General features: G+C 39.4%; 2 long non-coding RNA genes across 2 annotated transcripts in view; one reads left to right on the forward strand and one right to left on the reverse strand.

The window, feature by feature from the left end:
• Positions 1-19268, forward strand: part of LOC115221342 — a 71782-nt gene that overhangs the window by 42399 nt on the left and 10115 nt on the right. The window contains exon 2 of the long non-coding RNA XR_005002802.1: positions 16711-16792. This is a non-coding gene — a long non-coding RNA (uncharacterized LOC115221342). The remainder of the gene's footprint in view (positions 1-16710; positions 16793-19268) is intronic.
• Positions 9798-13452, reverse strand: LOC118766893. The gene is made up of 3 exons (XR_005002803.1): positions 13203-13452; positions 12109-12111; positions 9798-9808 (listed from the first exon to the last, which is right to left on the reverse strand). It is a non-coding gene; the product is annotated as an uncharacterized LOC118766893 (long non-coding RNA).

Here is a 19268-nt window from a genome sequence, read left to right on the forward strand (position 1 = left end):
ATTGCCCTCGGTTTGCAGAGTGACTCATGCTTCCCTTGTCGTGGACCTTCCGCAGATCTTGGGTGTGTTGGCATTTTCAGTGGTCATGCCAGACCAGTTGCCGATGGTTTAGTTGAAAACGTGTCTCTGAGACTGTCCAGGTTGTCTGCTGGTGTCGGCATCTTTGGCCAAGGGGCGGACTTCTGTGGCGCCGCCTTGTTGGGAGCCGGTTATGGGGAGAAAGTTTCATGCGTCGACTCAGCTCATTCTAAACCAGCATCTGCTTCTCCAAATAGTAAAGTTACTCGTAATAGGAATAATGATTTCAATTCTAATAGTGTCAGCAACCCTGTACGTAAAATAAATTCTTTACGGACTAGGGGAGGTAAGCGCCATGCAACCACAAATTTCCAACCCAGAAATTTTCCCCTTGCTATCACAAATGACACTGGGAACATTTCAAGGGTCACAGAAAACTGTATCTGGTTTGTAATACCTTTCGGAAAACAAATTAAATCGAACCTTTCCTTACAGTTCCGTGGAGCCGTTGCTGGGAGCTTTCCCAGAAATTCTGGATGTCATTCTGTTGTCGATTCACACGGGGTCAGAGTCGCTTTCTCTTTCACTAGGGGTCTTTCGCAAATTGTCATCTCAATACCAAGCTGCTAGACGGGGATTCTTCACCCGGCAGTTCCAACACTAATCTTGCTAATTCCAACCCATCATACAATCATGGTGATAGGAGTAGTGTTGATGGTGACAGTATTGGTGGCGCTGAAAGTGTTGACAATGATGGTGTTGATAATGGTATTGGTCGTGTTGATAGTGACGGTGTTGTTGTCGGGGGTATTGCTGGTTGTAATGCCGTTGGTAATACTAATGGTGGTGGAGGTGGTGTAGTTGTTGGCGCTAATGGTAATGGTGACAACGGTCATGACGGTAGAGGCTTCGTTTCGATCTCGGAGGACAGCCCCAGCAGAATTGGATTTTTGTCTGGTGGTTCTGGGATTGGGAATTCTGTTTGCCAGTGTGGAGTTTCTTCCGGTGCCGGTGTCTTCTTCTGTGTGGGAGCGTCCACTTCCCAGTTGTCCAGGAGAGTTTCAGACCACTGCTCAACATTCAGGGATAGTAAGGGGCGACATAGTGCAGGGCTAAGTGAATTGGTTTGGCGTCTTAAGGACAACAATATAGTTTTCAAGTTGGATTGGTTCATACTGTCTGTGTCCTTTCCTTTTGTGGTATAGAAACTCCGGGTTCATGTGTAGAAATCTGTGTGTTGTATATGAATAATTGAAAGAATGGAGTCGAACGAAGATGTTAACAATATTCCTTTACTCTCGACTCATGTTTCGAAGACAGCATGTTTTCATTCCAAAGGAATAAAGGGTGCACCATGCAATCTTCTCAGCAGGAAAGAAAGGGAACCTCTCTCGATAACAAGACAAACAAAATTTTGATGATTGCCCACACGGCAAACAAAGCGATATTGAGTGTTTTTTTAAAAAAACCTTAGAAGAATTGATGTCAAAAATAGATAGTAGGAAGAGAAGGGAAAAAGCAATAACAGGCAGGGAACAAGTGGAGAGGGAAGGGCACGTTGATTGAAAGAATGTTCGAAGGCTTATGAAAGAATTTCTCTATAGAAGTGGGGTGGGCGTAAAGCCAATTGTTCAAACCACAGTGACTATCGTTATCATTTATATGAGCAGAAAGTGTGCCTCTGCCAGTGTTTACATCTGTATGATCCCTCTATCAGTGTGTCCACCAGGGGAACCCTAGAGAAAAGAACACGGAAGAATTCAGAGTCACAAATGTTACAAAATCTCCCGCCCCCATCAAAAGGAAAGGACACAGACAGTATGAACCAATCCAACTTGAAAACTATATTGTTGTCCTTAAGACGCCAAACCAATTCACTTAGCCCTGCACTATGTCGCCCCTTACTATCCCTGAATGTTGAGCAGTGGTCTGAAACTCTCCTGGACAACTGGGAAGTGGACGCTCCCACACAGAAGAAGACACCGGCATCGGAAGAAACTCCACACTGGCAAACAGAATTCCCAATCCCAGAACCACCAGACAAAAATCCAATTCTGTTGGGGCTGTCCTCCGAGATCGAAACGAAGCCTCTACCGTCATGACCGTTGTCACCATTACCATTAGCGCCAACAACTACACCACCTCCACCACCATTAGTATTACCAACGGCATTACAACCAGCAATACCCCCGACAACACCGTCACTATCAACACGACCAATACCATTATCAACACCATCATTGTCAACACTTTCGCCGCCACCAATACTGTCACCATCAACACTACTCCTATCACCATGATTGTATGATGGGTTGGAATTAGCAAGATTAGTGTTGGAACTGCCGGGTGAAGAATCCTCGTCTAGCAGCTTGGTATTGGGAAGACACAATTTGCGAAAGACCCCTAGTGCCAGAGAATGTGACTCTGACCCCGTGTGAATCGACAACAGAATGACATCCAGAATTTCTGGGAAAGCTCCCAGCAACGGCTTCACGGGACTGTAAGGGAAGGTTCGATTTAATTTGTTTTCCGAAAGGTATTACAAACCAGATACAGTTTTCTGTGGCCCTTGAATTGTTCCCAGTGTCATTTGTGATAGCAAGGGGAAAATTTCTGGGTTGGAAATTTGTGGTTGCATGGCGCTTACCTCCCCTAGTCCGTAAAGAATTTATTTTACGTACAGGGTTGCTGGCACTATTAGAATTGAAATCATTATTCCTATTACGAGTAACTTTACTATTTGGAGAAGCAGATGCTGGTTTAGAATGAGCTGAGTCGACGCATGAAACTTTCTCCCCATAACCGGCTCCCAACAAGGCGGCGCCACAGAAGTCCGCCCCTTGGCCAAAGATGCCGACACCAGCAGACAACCTGGACAGTCTCAGAGACACGTTTTCAACTAAACCATCGGCAACTGGTCTGGCATGACCACTGAAAATGCCAACACACCCAAGACGTGCGGAAGGTCCACGACAAGGGAAGCATGAGTCACTCTGCAAACCGAGGGCAATGTCCAAGAAGTTGGCCCTAGCCAATTCATCGTCAAAAACCAATGCGCAAGACCACTCCACTAAAAAACTCAACCAATCTGTTCTTAACCTTCTGTATTTTTTGGTTCGAAACGTTTTGGAGGTAAAGCAGACAATCGTCGCGATAAAGACCTCTACAGATGTCCGGGAATTGGTCGGCCATTTCACAAAGAATATAAATTCCGACCAAACCGGCTATCTGGGCGCTGTCTGTACTTCCAATTAGTACATCAAACGCATTAGGGGCATCTCTACCGAACCACAATTTGCTATCGAACTGGATGAAAGACTTCCTAGCAGTCAATATCACACCAATTTCCCCCCTGGAGAGGCCTGCCCCACTGTGCGCGTGCCATAGGGTCTTATTAAGTACAACAGGGTTGATTGAAGAATAGAAACCAGATACACCGAATTGGACAAATTTAGTGTTGGCCCCATCAGTAATAGAAGTAAACCAATCTACGACTTGAACAGAATTGGACCATAAGCTAAGTTTTAATTTATTAATTAATATAGGGATATACTTATCTAATATGTATTTACTAAGGGTACCGATGTCTGAACTGGAAGGGCATATGAGCCGCAATGCTGGGCCAGTATGAAAGTTCTGTTTGTGGTCCTTTAAGATGAATCTGGGTTGCCTAGGGTTTAATGGTTCCGTCTTCATCTGTAATCCGTAAGTCTCCATAATCTGCTTAGTTTCTAAGTTGGCCCGCCTGAGAGCACTCCCACCGGTGGTCCTGTAATTCTTATGTATCTCCTTTTCGAGCAGTTCTAAATAATGGCTCTTGGTAAGCTTATAGATGTTGCCGGTTTCATCCGACCGGACCAGGACAGAATCCAAGCCGTCCATATCCCCAGAGACGTCATCGAGGCACCTGAGGTGCTCATTCCTGAGGGGTGATTTATGAAATTTAATATTCTTTACGATGTCCCAAAGATCATCTTCGAATTTCTTCAATCTAGGATTAGGTGGAGGAGTTCCCCTCGACTTAAATAGTCTTTTACACTCAAGGGAGACGTCGTTACTGGTCCGTTTTAGGTCCTCATTATCGTGGAAGAAGGCGAGCCATCTGATGCGGATGATAAATGCATTGGTCTTGTTAATAATTTCCTTAAGGAAGGCTTTTTTCGGTGGTATAGGGATATCCTTAAGGGAGGCGTTAATATTGAACAACTCCATTTGCGGTATCGGTTATGTTAGCAGGTTCTCAGGGAAACTGTATAAGAATATTTAAGTAGGTGAATGAATTATCCTATGTTTATCGTCAGCATGGAAAATTCGTTTAACCGAAACCTGGGTAGCAAATTCACGTCAGAAACACGGTTGAAGCGACCTGTCAAGGGTAGAAACTCCGGGTTCATGTGTAGAAATCTGTGTGTTGTATATGAATAAATGAAAGAATGGAGTCGAACGAAGATGTTAACAAAATTCCTTTACTCTCGACTCATGTTTCGAAGACAGCATGTTTTCATTCCAAAGGAATAAAGGGTGCACCATGCAATCTTCTCACCAGGAAAGAAAGGGAACCTCTCTCGACAAGACAAACAAAAATTTTGATGATTGCCCACACGGCAAACAAAGCGATAATGAGTGTTTTTTTAAAAAAACATTAGAAGAATTGACGTCAAAAATAGATAGTAGGAAGAGAAGGGAAAAAGCAATAACAGGCAGGGAACAAGTGGAGAGGGAAGGGCACGTTGATTGAAAGAATGTTCGAAGGCTTATGAAAGAATTTCTCTATAGAAGTGGGGTGGGCGTAAAGCCAATTGTTCAAACCACAGTGACTATCGTTATCATTTATATGAGCAGAAAGTGTGCCTCTGCCAGTGTTTACATCTGTATGATCCCTCTATCAGTGTGTCCACCAGGGGAACCCTAGAGAAAAGAACACGGAAGAGTTCAGAATCACAAATGTTACAAAATCTCCCGCCCCCATCAAAAGGAAAGGACACAGACAGTATGAACCAATCCAACTTGAAAACTATATTGTTGTCCTTAAGACGCCAAACCAATTCACTTAGCCCTGCACTATGTCGCCCCTTACTATCCCTGAATGTTGAGCAGTGGTCTGAAACTCTCCTGGACAACTGGGAAGTGGACGCTCCCACACAGGAGAAGACACCGGCATCGGAAGAAACTCCACACTGGCAAACAGAATTCCCAATCCCAGAACCACCAGACAAAAATCCAATTCTGCTGGGGCTGTCCTCCGAGATCGAAACGAAGCCTCTACCGTCATGACCGTTGTCACCATTACCATTAGCGCCAACAACTACACCACCTCCACCACCATTAGTATTACCAACGGCATTACAACCAGCAATACCCCCGACAACAACACCGCCACTGCCGCCACTATCAACACGACCAATACCATTATCAACACCATCATCGTCAACACTTTTGCCGCCACCAATACTGTCACCATCAACACTACTCCTATCACCATGATTGTATGATGGGTTGGAATTAGCAAGATTAGTGTTGGAACTGCCGGGTGAAGAATCCTCGTCTAGCAGCTTGGTATTGGGAAGACACAATTTGCGAAAGACCCCTAGTGTCAGAGAAAGCGACTCTGACCCCGTGTGAATCGACAACAGAATGACATCCAGAATTTCTGGGAAAGCTCCCAGCAACGGCTTCACGGAACTGTAAGGGAAGGTTCGATTTAATTTGTTTTCCGAAAGGTATTACAAACCAGTTACAGTTTTCTGTGGCCCTTGAATTGTTCCCAGTGTCATTTGTGATAGGAAAGGGAAATTTGTGGTTGCATGGCGCTTACCTCCCCTAGTCCGTAAAGGGTTGCTGGCACTATTAGTATTGAAGTCATTATTTGTATTACGAGTAACTTTACTATTTTGAGAAGCAGATGCTGGTTTAGAATGAGCTGAGTCGACGCATAACACTTTCTCCCCATAACCGGCTCCCAACAAGGCGGCGCCACAGAAGTCCGCCCCTTGGCCAAAGATGCCGACACCAGCAGACAACCTGGACAGTCTCAGAGACACGTATATATATATATATATATATATATATATATATATATATATATATATATATATATCATTGTGTCTGGGAAGAGTGGTTTTCTTTTAGTGCGTTATTAACACACACACCAGTTCGATTTCCTCTCATTTATTTATTTTTACTAGAATTTTCGTTGCGTCTTGCAATGTTTTCAATAGTCGTTGACTCTATCCGTTATCGGAGCTGCGTTCTTATGTTTGTGCACATGTGTGTCAATGTGCATGTGTATACACATGTGTGTATGCATGTATGTGTGTGTGTATGTATGTATGTAGGTATGTGTGTAGGTATGTAGCATGTATGTGTGTGCATGCATGTATGTGTATGAATGTATGCATGCGTGTACGTTTGTTTGTATGTATTATGCATATTCATGTGTTTGTGTGTGCATGCATGCGTGTGTACGTCTGTCTCCTTGTGTGTGCATGGTTTGTGTGACTATGTACGTGCATCTGTTATGCATGGATGTGTCTCCGTGTGTATCTGGTCATGTGATTTCAGTCTTCATTTGCGTGTGTGTGTGCGTGCTTGTGTGTGTGTGCGTGATTGTGTGTGTGCTTGTCTGTCCGTATTACCTATGTACCTGTCTATCTGTTTACTTACATATCCATATTTACCTACATACATTCATATATATATATATATATATATATATACCAGGTGGTGCTATTAAGTTAGACATGGCCTGGGCCAATAATGGCCGAAACCTATCAAAGTATATATATATATATATATATACGCACACATACGTCTACATAACAGCCTACAACTCTCCCTATGTGTATATAAGATGTGGGTATTGAGGTATGACTACGTTCTACGTATATTTCCTATTTAGTACTGGGGATGTTTGGGGGAAATTTCATTTATGCATATATATATGTGTGTGTGTGCGTGTGCGCGCGTATGTGTGTCTGTGAGTATCTATATATGAGTGTGTGCGTGTGTGTATATGTATACTCTTTTACTTGTTTCAGTCATTTGACTGCGGCCATGCTGGAGCACCGCCTTTAATCGAGCAACTCGACCCCGGAACTTATTCTTTTGTAACCCCAGTACTTATTCTATCGGTCCCTTTTTGCCGAACCGCTAAGTATTTTTTTTTTCATTTTTAATGCATTTTTTGGCTATAACTCTCTAGAAATGCTTATATAGTTATTTCCCTTACAAACCCGAGCAACGCCGGGCGATACTGCTAGTAATTAATAAATATATTGTTGGATAATAGCAATGAAATGATAGAACAAAACGAAAACGAACACAGACAGATAGAATTCACCTATTCATGGTGACAGCTCGTGGTAAAGGACCGTTTATATCACGTGGTTGGTCAAAGAAGGGAGGGGAAAGTATCAGTTTTAGTGAGAAGTAGATAGACAGATAGAATTGAGAGACGAGGGGGAGCGAAAGGAAGGAAGGGAATAAGGTTAAAGGGGGCTTAAAACTGAGAGAGTATAAACTAGAACATGAGAGCGTGAGGGTAAAGAATTGGTTAGATTGAGAAGAGAGGCTAAAGGAAGTGAGCAAGGGGCGATCTTTCGTCTCTAGTAGACCTTTCCGTCGATGATTTCCGTAAAAAACTTTTATTTTTTTAAACATGGGCTTGCGGGAACATTTGAAGTAATGAGAGCGAAAGAGACTAAGAGGAAGCGATTTTATGACAATACATACACACACACACACACATACATGCAGACATACATATACACATACACCGAGTAAAAAATTACACTGAATCGGCCATACATACATACATACACACACACACACACATACTTACACACACACACATACATGCATACATACATATACACATACACCGAGTAAAAAATTACACTGAATCGGCCATACATACATACACACACACACACACATACATAGATACATACACACACACACATACATGCACACATACATATACACATACACCGAGTAAAAAAAGGTCTACTAGAGACGAAAGATTGCCGAGGATTTAACTTATACTCATATAGAATACATGTAAAATTCTGAGAGAGGAATCGTAGCTTTACAGTTTAATACAAATTCAAAACGGAATGCTAATCGCGAACGAGTTCACTATCCGGCCAAAGGATATTTTACCCAAACGCTAATATGTATAATTTCCATTTGAGTCAAATATATATATATACATATATGTGTGTGTGAGAGAGAGAGCAACGAAATATGCATCTACATAGTAGCAGAGAGTAGACAGAAGTAACAGCCAAATCTCCCTTAAATCACACCCTCTTGTCGTAGGAAACAAAGGACACATTAGACAATGCACTCCTAGGTACACAGAGGCTAGGAACCAAAAAAGGATGCTTTTAATCTCATAGATCTGCTAGTATAGGACTGACATGATGCTAAACAACAACAACAACAATCTGACCTGCGTGGAAAGGGTTCAGTGACGCTATGGACAATGTCCCCTCTTTCGTTGTCAAACTAATCCCTTTTTTTTAACAAAAAAAAAAAAAACAACAGAAACAAATTTTAGCTATCATGAATATAAAAAACAAAACAAATATAAATATCAAAACGTATAAAAGTAGAAATATAAACATAAATAAAAACAAAAATATATAAGAAATAACAACACAGAACTATCAACAATTGATACCATTGTAAAGATTGTTTCTGTGGAATTGGTTAATCTTGTTGTTGTTATTGGTGTTGCTATCGTTGTTGTTGTTGTTGCTGGTGCTGCTGCTGATGTTGTATAAAATACACATTTGGCTGAACATATTGGGGTTTTTGGGAATAGGGAAGGGAAAAAAACGGAAGTGTCAGATATTGTCAAAATGATAATAGAAATTACAATAGTCGTAGAAGAAGTAATAGTAGTAGTAGTAGTAGCAGTGGTGATGATGATGGTAATTGTAGTATAGTACTATCAGCAGTGGTTGTGATGGTGATAGTCGTAAATACAACAACAGTACGAGAGACTAGGGGTGGGTGGGAAGTATAAGAGAGATGTCTTATATTGGAGAGAGAGAGAAAATGGTTAAAAGTAGGTTGTACAGTGTAGATTGTGTATATTTACAATGATGGTGTTGATGGCGATGGTATCTTTAAATATTGACTTGGGGACAGCTATTATATCTCAGCTCTAACACAAATCTTGTGAGTATATATATATGTATAAAGGTTGAAAACTATAGGCCACAAAAGCATGCTGTAGCAGAACGAAGTGAAACAGCGTTTATCCAATGAGACACCTTTATAAAACCACCTGAAGAGATACATCTGCACCGAGGGATGCGCAGCAACCAGTTGTACAGCATCCCACCAGTGAGTAATCGATGCACGATGGGTCGAAACAATTGTCGTGATAAATAAAGATTCTTATACTCCATCTTCCATCTCTTTCATTTATTGTATATAGATATATATGTGTGTGTGTAGGCAAGTGCTCTACATCAGATAGAGCAGCAGCAGAACTGCTCTTTAATCTGATGGATGAGTATTTCCTGACTCAGCTAGTGCTTGAACCAACGAGACAGAATAAAACGATCTTGGATCTGGTATTGACCAATCACTCTAGCTACGTTCACAGTATTTCAGTCGAAAAAACTCTCCTCTCAGACCACGACATGGTACTCTGCAATCTTAATTCCCGACATATAAAAACCAAACCAGCCAATCCCACTCCATGGCACCCATTTGATAACATAAACTTCCACAAAGCGGACTGGGGAACAATCAGAAAGGATCTGTCTTCCATCAACTGGTCTTTTACTCTCAATTCCTCTCATATTGAGACCGCGTGGCAGCACTTTGAAAACATTGTCACCTATACATGTTCTAAACACGCTCCCAAGAAATCTACTAACACAAACAGAAACCGGCTCCCTAAAAAGAAAAAAACACTCATCAGGCGCATCAAAAGACTCAACAAAAAAATCAACCAATTAAAATATTCCCACACACAACATCCACATTCAACAACAATGAAAAGACTAGAGCTGGAAAAACTTCATCTGCAGACCAACATGAAAACCTCCATTGAAAATCAAAGAGCTGTGGAGGAACAATGGGTAATCAAAAACATCAAACAGAACCCAAAAGTGTTCTATTCTTATGCAAATAAGCATAGAACCACTGTCTCACCCATTGGGCCATTGATTGATGATAACGGCATTCCCCAACACGATGCTAAAGAAATGGCAGAAATACTGCAGAAACAATACTGCTCTGTCTTTAGTGTCCCCACTGATATTGACGTAAGAGAAACGAACAAAGTTGACTCCCAACACAAAATCTCAGACATAACCTTCACTGCCACTGACATCGTAGCAGCAATAAATGAGGTCAAACATTACTCTGCTGTAGGCCCTGATGGATTTCCCGCTAGTCTCCTGAAGGAATGTAGATACCAACTTGCAGTCCCTCTGACCAACCTCTGGAGAAATTCGTTAGACGCAGGTTATATACCGAAACAGTTTCTATCCCAGTCGGTCATCCCGGTTTTCAAACAGGGAAACAGATCCCTCACAGTCAACTATCGCCCAATCTCACTCACCTCCCACATCATTAAAGTGTTTGAAAGAGTGTTAAGATCAAGGATAGCTGACTTCCTGGAGACCCACAAACTCCTAAATGCAAATCAGCATGGCTTTCGCTGTGGCAGGGACTGCCTAACACAGCTCTTACACCACATTGAAGATGTACTCAAAGCCTTGGGAACAGGTTCGAACTCTGACGTCATATATCTTGACTTCAGTAAAGCGTTCGACAGGATAGACCATAATATCCTACTCTCAAAATTGGCAAATGTTGGAATCCGTGGAAAAGTTCTACACGGGATTAAGTATTTCCTGGCGAATAGAACACAACATGTTGTAGTTGATGGAGTCCACTCAAACCCAGCAAAAGTCACCAGCGGTGTTCCCCAGGGAACTGTTTTGGGTCCGCTACTCTTCATAATTTACATAAACGACCTTTCCAGTGTCGTACATTACTGCAAATCGTCAATGAAGAAGCAGACCGAACTCAACTCCAGTCTGATCTATATGCTGTGAGTCAATGGGCAGACAGAAACAAAATGCAACTGAATGAGGGAAAATTTGAGCTGATGCATTTTGGAAGAAATTCCTCACTAAAACAACCATACTCCCTTCCTTCAGGGGAACCACTCACAGCCTCTAACAATATCAGAGACCTGGGTGTAATTGTTGATGACGATCTCAGTTGGAGTGCACACATCAACAAGAAGGTCGATATAGCTTGTAGGATGAGTTCATGGATCTTAAGAACTTTCCGGTCCAGAGAATAAGGTGTCATCATACCACTTTTTTCCTCCTTTGTACACCCACACCTTGAATACTGCTGCCCACTGTGGTCTCCTCACACAAGACAAAACATCTCCAGAATTGAGTCACCCCAGAGGGCACTCACTAAACAAATTGAAGGCATGGCTGCTCTCGATTATTGGGATCGCCTTAAAGCCTTGAAACTTTACTCCCTCCAGCGTCACCGTGAGCGGTACATCATTTGTACGATGTGGAAAATATACCGCCAACTTTGCCCAAACGACCTAAACATTAGCTTCAAGGTTCATCCAAGACTTGGACCACGGGCTATACGTCCCCTGCCCAATTCAAGATCACAACATACATGTACACTGCAGCATAATTTCTTTTCCTCAACAGGCCCTGCCCTATTTAACATTGTCCCGAGGGAGATCAAAGAGGAAAAGGATCCCATCAACTTTAAACAGAGTCTGGATAGATTCCTTCAAAGAATACCAGATAAGCCACCCATAATTGGATACAACTCACCCAACAAGAACTCACTACTTGAACAAAACTTGACTTAAACAGGATTCGAATAATCCTATCAGGTGGTGCTATTAAGTTAGACATGGCCTGGACCAATCTTTGGTCGAAACATATCTAAGTTTATATATATATATTTATCAGTAAACTGTTACGGTTGTTCAGTAGATGACCATTGGTTTCGTACACATAGGCACAATGCCATACGCGCACATCTTCAAATCTTTAGACGGGTATATGATCCACTGACGAACTATATATATATACATGGGCCTGATGAAGCCTTCTGGCTTCACAGACCCCAGTAGAACCATCCAACCCATGCTAGCATGGAAAACAGACGCTAAACGATGATGATGATGATGATATATATATATATATATATATATATATATATATATATACATACATATATATAGTAGAATAAGAAATAGAAAGTCCTTGGTACAGTATTATATATTTGAAAAAATGAATAGGAATGGCTGTTTTGATATTTTATCCACTTTAATAATTAGATGTTTATAAATGTTTATAAATGTCACAAAGAGTGACTCTGATACGAGTTTCGCGCCTTAGAGCGGTCTTCAAAACTAAAATTTTGTCATTCACTGTTTACTTACACATACACACGCACACACACACATAGGGACAAGGAGGAATTTAACAGGTCAAGAATAAAGAAATAAGAACTTTTTTCTTGATGAAATGGTCATAAAAGGTTATATGTGAGAATATATGTGTATGCATTACAAATAATATATACATGTATGTTTATGTATATAGAATTATGTATGTCTGTATATATGTGAGCAGGTGTATCTACGTATATATGTGTATGTATACAGATATATGTATATATGTGTATAAATGTATGTATGTGTTCATATGCATATATAGGTGTGTGTATATATATATATATATATATATATATATATATATTAAGAAAAAGTAGGTAGTCAGAATTTTGGATAATTTTTTATTACTATTTACTAGCGCTTTCGTTCGTTTAACCGAACCCTTCAAGAAAATAAATTTAAGATATGGTAAGTCTTGTAACTAACTGTGTTCGTGACGATAGGTAGTGCTGTCGTCAGTTGTTCAGGGGGAGATAATTGTCCCATGTCACTAGAAGAAATAGAACAGAAAGTCACTTCGTCTTTTTACATGAATCGAAGAGCGGCTGTTGTTTTGTTTTTGTTTCCTTAGAAACCGTTAGACGCCAGTGCATCACTACACACACACACATGTATATATGTAAGTATATATACACACATAAATATATATGTATGTATATATGTATACACATATGTATAGAGTGTTTGAAGTGGTGTACAGATATTGTACAATTCAAGATGTTATATATATAATAATTGGTAGAAAGATTTGATCAGAAAGATTTCCAATCACCTCACTGCATGGAATAAACAAAAAGAGCTGGAGCAGAATTATCAAAATTATTGTGTAGCAGGAAATGTTAACACTTCAAACTGCAGACAATGTAGAATTCTACTTTGATTGGAAATACATTTTAAAACTTATTTTAGTTCTGAAAATATTAATACCAATTATTTTATTATAGTTATAATAATGGCACAAAGTCTCTTAAATACTGTAATGTGCTATCCATCACCATCTTTTATACAATAATAACTGTAAGACACAAATAAAAGTATGACCCCCCTCCCATCAAGCATAATCTATTTCATTTGAAGGGGTGTTTATGCATATTGTCACTGTTTCTCTTTCCAACTTTTAGTTTTGGAGGGAACTTTTTGACAAAATGCAGTTCCTCTGCTTCTCTTTCAAACATTTAGATTTAGAGAGATTCTTTTGATGAAATGCAGCTCTGCCTTACTGTAGTTTGGGTCATCTCTTAAACATTTGTAGAAGAGAAAGATTTTGAATTTTCCTCCACCACATACTTCTAGATGCTTACCTAGTGGAATCATGCGCAGTTCCTCTTGTCGGATGTGTTGTCTGTGGATTCTTGCACGTTGGCAAAGGAAATTGTTTCGCCAATATAATTTTCCTTGCAGCTGGGGCAAGTAATGCAGTATATGAGATTCCGTGTCTTGCAGTTCATATCTGCATTTACTTTGAACAAGAATCCACCCTTGAATTTTATGTGGGAACCACTTTCTAAATATTTGAAGCTGTTGTTGTTGTTGTTGCATGTTCCACATTTGCTATCTCCACATTCCTTTACCGAGAAATCTGATTTATTCTCTGATGTGAATTTTGCCCTTGTGAGATATGTTTTGAGATTTTTTGGTTGGCGTCTACTGTTTCGTAAGAGGTTTTCATCAACCAGATTTTTGATTTTGGGCTTTGTAGAAGTATTGGTAGGTTTGATTTGATGATGTGAAAAATGTTGGTTACTCCAGGATTGTGCGTATTGATAAATGGAATAGTACGTTGTTCAATCTTTTCCTTTGGTGACCTTAGTTGTGTGATATTCAGTTTCATCGCCTTTTTAATTCCATCATTTATTAATTCTAAGGAGTAATATTGTTTTGTTAGAAAACCTTTGAGCTCATTAAGTCGCATTTGACGTATTTTTGGGTCAATTACTGTATGAGATGTTCCTTTTGATGTGTGAGGGATGGCAAGAGTAGAAATTCAAATATTGGTGCGTGTCCGTTTTCTTGTAAAATATGTCTTGTGACTGTGGAGTCGTATATTTTTATGTGATTGTCAAGGAAAAGTAATTCATTGTAACTAGTTTATGTCGTGAATTTGATAGATGGGTGAAGTGTGTTGAGCATGTTATTAAATATTTGCTGGTCTTAATTTGATCTGTCCCAAAGAATGAAGCAGTCATCAAGGAAGCGTTTCCACTTTTTAATGACGTATTCTTTGTAATCATGATTAAAAGCTCTCTCTACTTCCTCGTAAAGCTTTTCTTCTAAGTACCCCATGACTAGGTTAGCATATGAGGGTGCAAACCTCGTCCCCATAGCCGTGCCCTTGAACTGTCGATATATTTTATTATCGAATCTAAAAGTGTTTTCTTCTAGTACCAGGTGTGTGGCCTTGGTAATGAAGTCCATTTTAAAGCATTCGTTTATCCATCCTCTATGCTTTTCTACCCAGTGTTTGACTGCTTCTAGGCCCAAACTGTGAGGTATGTTGGTATAAAGACTAGTGACGTCAAAGCTTGTAAGTATAGTACCTTCTGGGACAGTGGGTGGAATGTGTTTGAGGAAATCCATGTCATCTCGTATATAGCTGGGTATATATGAGAATGGATGTGTTTATATTTGTTGTGTGCGTATATACGTGAATGTGTATGTATGTGCACGTGTGTATGTATGCGCATGTGTGTATATATATGTGTGTGTGTGTATATATGTGTATATATATATATATATATGTATATATAGGTAACTGACAATAAAAAACAAGTCAAATGGACGTACATATAGAATGTATTGGATTCACGCTCTAATAGGGAAAAAAAGGACGTTTTATGTTTCGCGCATGGCTCTTCGTCGGAAAGAGGAGAGGGAAGAAATCCGGTGAGAATGGAAGCAACTCCGTGGACCTCGTGTGTCTACATGGCGAATAATGGCGGAGTGAAGAAGATGGAGAAAACAGTTATTTAAAGACAGGAGTGTGTGACTGTATAGTGATGTATGCGTGTGTGGTTGTAACATATATATATATATATATATATGTGTATCTCATCCCTTTAAAATTATTTTAATGGAAAATCGTTGCCGTTTGGGTTAGGTGTTCATTTCATGGTTGTTGAGACAGATTTCGCCTTCAAGTTAATCGAATAGATTTAGATTGATAATAGTAGTAATTCTGTGTACCATATCTTTTCCTCCTCCCTTTTTTTCACTCTACCATTCCCCTACTCCATACTTACTTATCCTTTTAATCGCTCTATTCTCTAATTACACTTTTTACTCTAGACTAACATTGCACATCCAACAGACCATACTAGCTTTGTTCTTCTCTAGGCTTCAGTTGTCCTCTGCATCTAGGGCCTATGTCTCACTACCATGTAGCATTGTTGTTCATACACAAGCATCATACAGTCTTTCAGTCACTCATAGAGAAGGAGTGAGAGAGAGAGAGGGACCTTAAGTTGGCAAAAGAGGTAAAAGCTCTCTGATTTTTCTCAATCCTATTCTTATTCTAGTAACTACACCTTCAGAACTTCCTCCTCCACTGCTAATTAGGTCACCTAGGTAACAGAAACTATCTACTACCCCTAGAGATCCTTCAAAGCGTTTGAGAGAATCAATTTCCTGTGTATCTGTAGTCTTTATGGTATATTATGAATTTCAATAAAATTTGAAAGACTGGAATGTTGTCCTGTTTCCAAACATGTAGACCTATTGACACCCAAGACATTTGGTTAGTTGGTTATGTTTGTTTGTAACACAGGTACAATGCCTCAAATTTTAGGGAAGGTGGTTAATTGATTAAATTAATCCTATTACTTGGCTGGTCATTTTTTTTATTTACCCCGAAAGGATGAAAGGCAAAGTTGGTCTTGGTAGGTTTTGAAACCAGAACATAAAGAACTGGAACAAATACGGGAAGGTATTTTCCTAATGTTCTAACAATTTTGCCAGTCAAAAAGCTATGTATTTTGATGAATTTCTTGTGTAGCTTTCATCATTTAAGCTAGTCTCACACATTTAGACATGGCCTTCATTACTATCTTTTCTCATGTAAACTATTGCAATTTTGTAATACTTGGATATAATATAAATTGGTTTACCAAAAGAACGTTTACTTATCACTTCAAATAAGCAGCATTGTATTGATATTAGAGTAAAATGATAAAAATTTTCTTATCTCTAATGTTAGGAATGTTTTTCATTTTTACTTTTAGGGCTAGAAAATACTTCTTGCCTGAACTGTTCTTTATGAATGTGGATTTTACCAAACAAGTAACTCAGTGCTATTATTCACAAGTGAGTACAATAATTTCTTTTAAATTTATTAATTTTTGTATTATTTAACTTGAGCTATTAATAAATTTAACATCTGTCTCTGTGTATATTTTGAACAACTTCTCTTAGTCGTATATGTTTAAAAGCCTAAAATATGTTCATGTCACAACCCCATGGTTTGGGGTTCAGTCCTACTGTGTGGTACCTTGGGCAAGTGTCTTCAACTTATAGGCAGGGACCAACTAATGCATTTTTTGTGGAATTGTTTGATGGAAACTATATGAAGCCTGTTGCATGTGAATATATATATACCATCTCTATTATGTGATGCATGCTATGGCTGACTATGAAGAAAGAGTGCAAAATACTCATTAAAAATCACAATAATTTACAGAGTAATGGCAATAAGGGCTGTGGAATGGATAGTGAAAGGGTCTGGCCTAGCAGGTGTCTTAGGGTACTGCAGCCTGGGCCCAGCCATTACCTTGCTACTGCAAGAAAGTTCAGACCATTGAATATTTCTGGAATATTTGCACCTCATTAGATTATGAATCCACTTCGACATTCCCTGAAAGAAGATCAGTCCTTGTAGCATAGGAGCTGCAGAGATATAACATTGAAGTAATGGTATTGTCTGAAATGAGGGACTCTGAAAAGGGTCACTTTACAGAGCATTGTGGTGGCTATATGTTTTATTAGAGGGAGGAGGAGTAGACATTGCAAATGGGTGGCTGGTGTAATGTTTGTAAAAGAATTTCATAGCCTCTAGGCTGGAAGAATTTCCATGTGGATTTACAGATCACTTGATGTCAGTGATGTTACCATTGTCAAACAGCAGATTTGTTAGTCTAGTGAGTGTCTACCCTCCAACCATGTATTCCTCTGAAGAGGAAAAATTAGCATTTTGTCTTTCATTAAAGGAGCTTATATGCAATGTTCCTTGTACTGATTATAGCATCATACTTGGTGATTTCAATACTAGTGTTGGCAAGGCTGACCATATTTGGTGCATAATTGGATAACATGGAGTTGGAAAATGCAATAGTAATGGCTTGCTACTTCTGTAAATGTGTTAGAAAGTTGATTTGTGCATATACTTGTTATCTAATGGTGAATAAAAGTGATGTTAAGCCCTCGAACACTGTCGATCTACCAGCATAGAGTCTTCAGTACTTCAGCACCAGTTATGTTAGAGTGGTTATATGGTTAGGATGGAAGGTAATTAGGTCCCTTACCAATTTCTATAGAGTAAGTTAGCCCTGGGTAAAAACTTAGTGAACAAATTGAAATTAAGGTGTGAGGACTACATCTAGAATGCACTAGAGATGGTCAAAATCTTGGGAAATGAATGTGGAAACATCACTGTAGATTGTTCATTGTGGAAGAAAGTGGTGCATGATAGGAGGAGTGATTTTGAATAAAATCATATTGAGCATGAAAAGCTCAAGAGAGATTTTTGTTAGGGTCTTAATAGTAATTTGCCTGTGAATGTTTCTATTATGTGTTTTGCATATTAAAACTACAAACAGTGAAGTTTGTTGTCATTCCCTGTCAATGAACCATCTGTTAAGACAGCTCTTTCAAAGACATACAATAAAAAAAAACCTTTCTAGAAAAACCAGCTAAGATTAGCAACAGCAGGAAACTCAAAAGAGGGCAGCAGTGTTGAACTCCTTCCTTCACCAAAAGCTAATCGCATAAGATTGGCCATTGAAAAGGTTATTACACTGGCAGTGCTCCAGCATGGCCACAGCCTTTGGGCTGAAACGTATAAAAGAATGTGTGTGTGTGTGTGTGTGTAGTCAACAGATGAGATCTTCAATGTAGAAAACACTTAGTGCTCAAATGATTTGAACTTACACTCTGGAATGTTTATTGAGGACTAAGTCGATGGTGGTAAATAGTGACTATAAGAGGAATCCACAAGAGCTGATATGAAGATAATGATATAAATAAACAAATAAACATGCTTCGGCTTGATATCTAATATATACATATATATATACATGTAAATATATGTAGGATATATATATATATAGTGAAAGAAAAACTGAAATATTACATGCCCTCTCCCCTTAGTTTTCTGTATCTTTTGTATTCCGTGTAAATCTGTTCTGTATAACTATCTATATGCCTGTTCATCTTCTGAATATTTACAGTTTTTCTTTCTCTCTATATATATATTCCTATATATATTTACATGTATATTCTTTTATTTGTTTAGTCATCAGACTATGGCCATGCTGGGGCACCGCCTTGAATTTTTAGTCGAATGACTTGACTCCAGTACCTATTTTTTAATCCCTTGATGACGGTATATTTACGCCAACCGATTTAAAGCAAGTGTGCGTAAATTTACATCAACCGTTTTCAAGGGGTTAAAGCCTGGTACTTATTCTATTGCCAAACCGCTATGTTACGGGGACATAAACACACCAATACCAGTTGTCAAGCGGTGGTGGTGGACAAACACAGACACAAGGACACACACACATAG

This window comes from Octopus sinensis, linkage group LG18 (genome assembly GCF_006345805.1).
Source record: "Octopus sinensis linkage group LG18, ASM634580v1, whole genome shotgun sequence".
Taxonomy (NCBI): domain Eukaryota; kingdom Metazoa; phylum Mollusca; class Cephalopoda; order Octopoda; family Octopodidae; genus Octopus; species Octopus sinensis.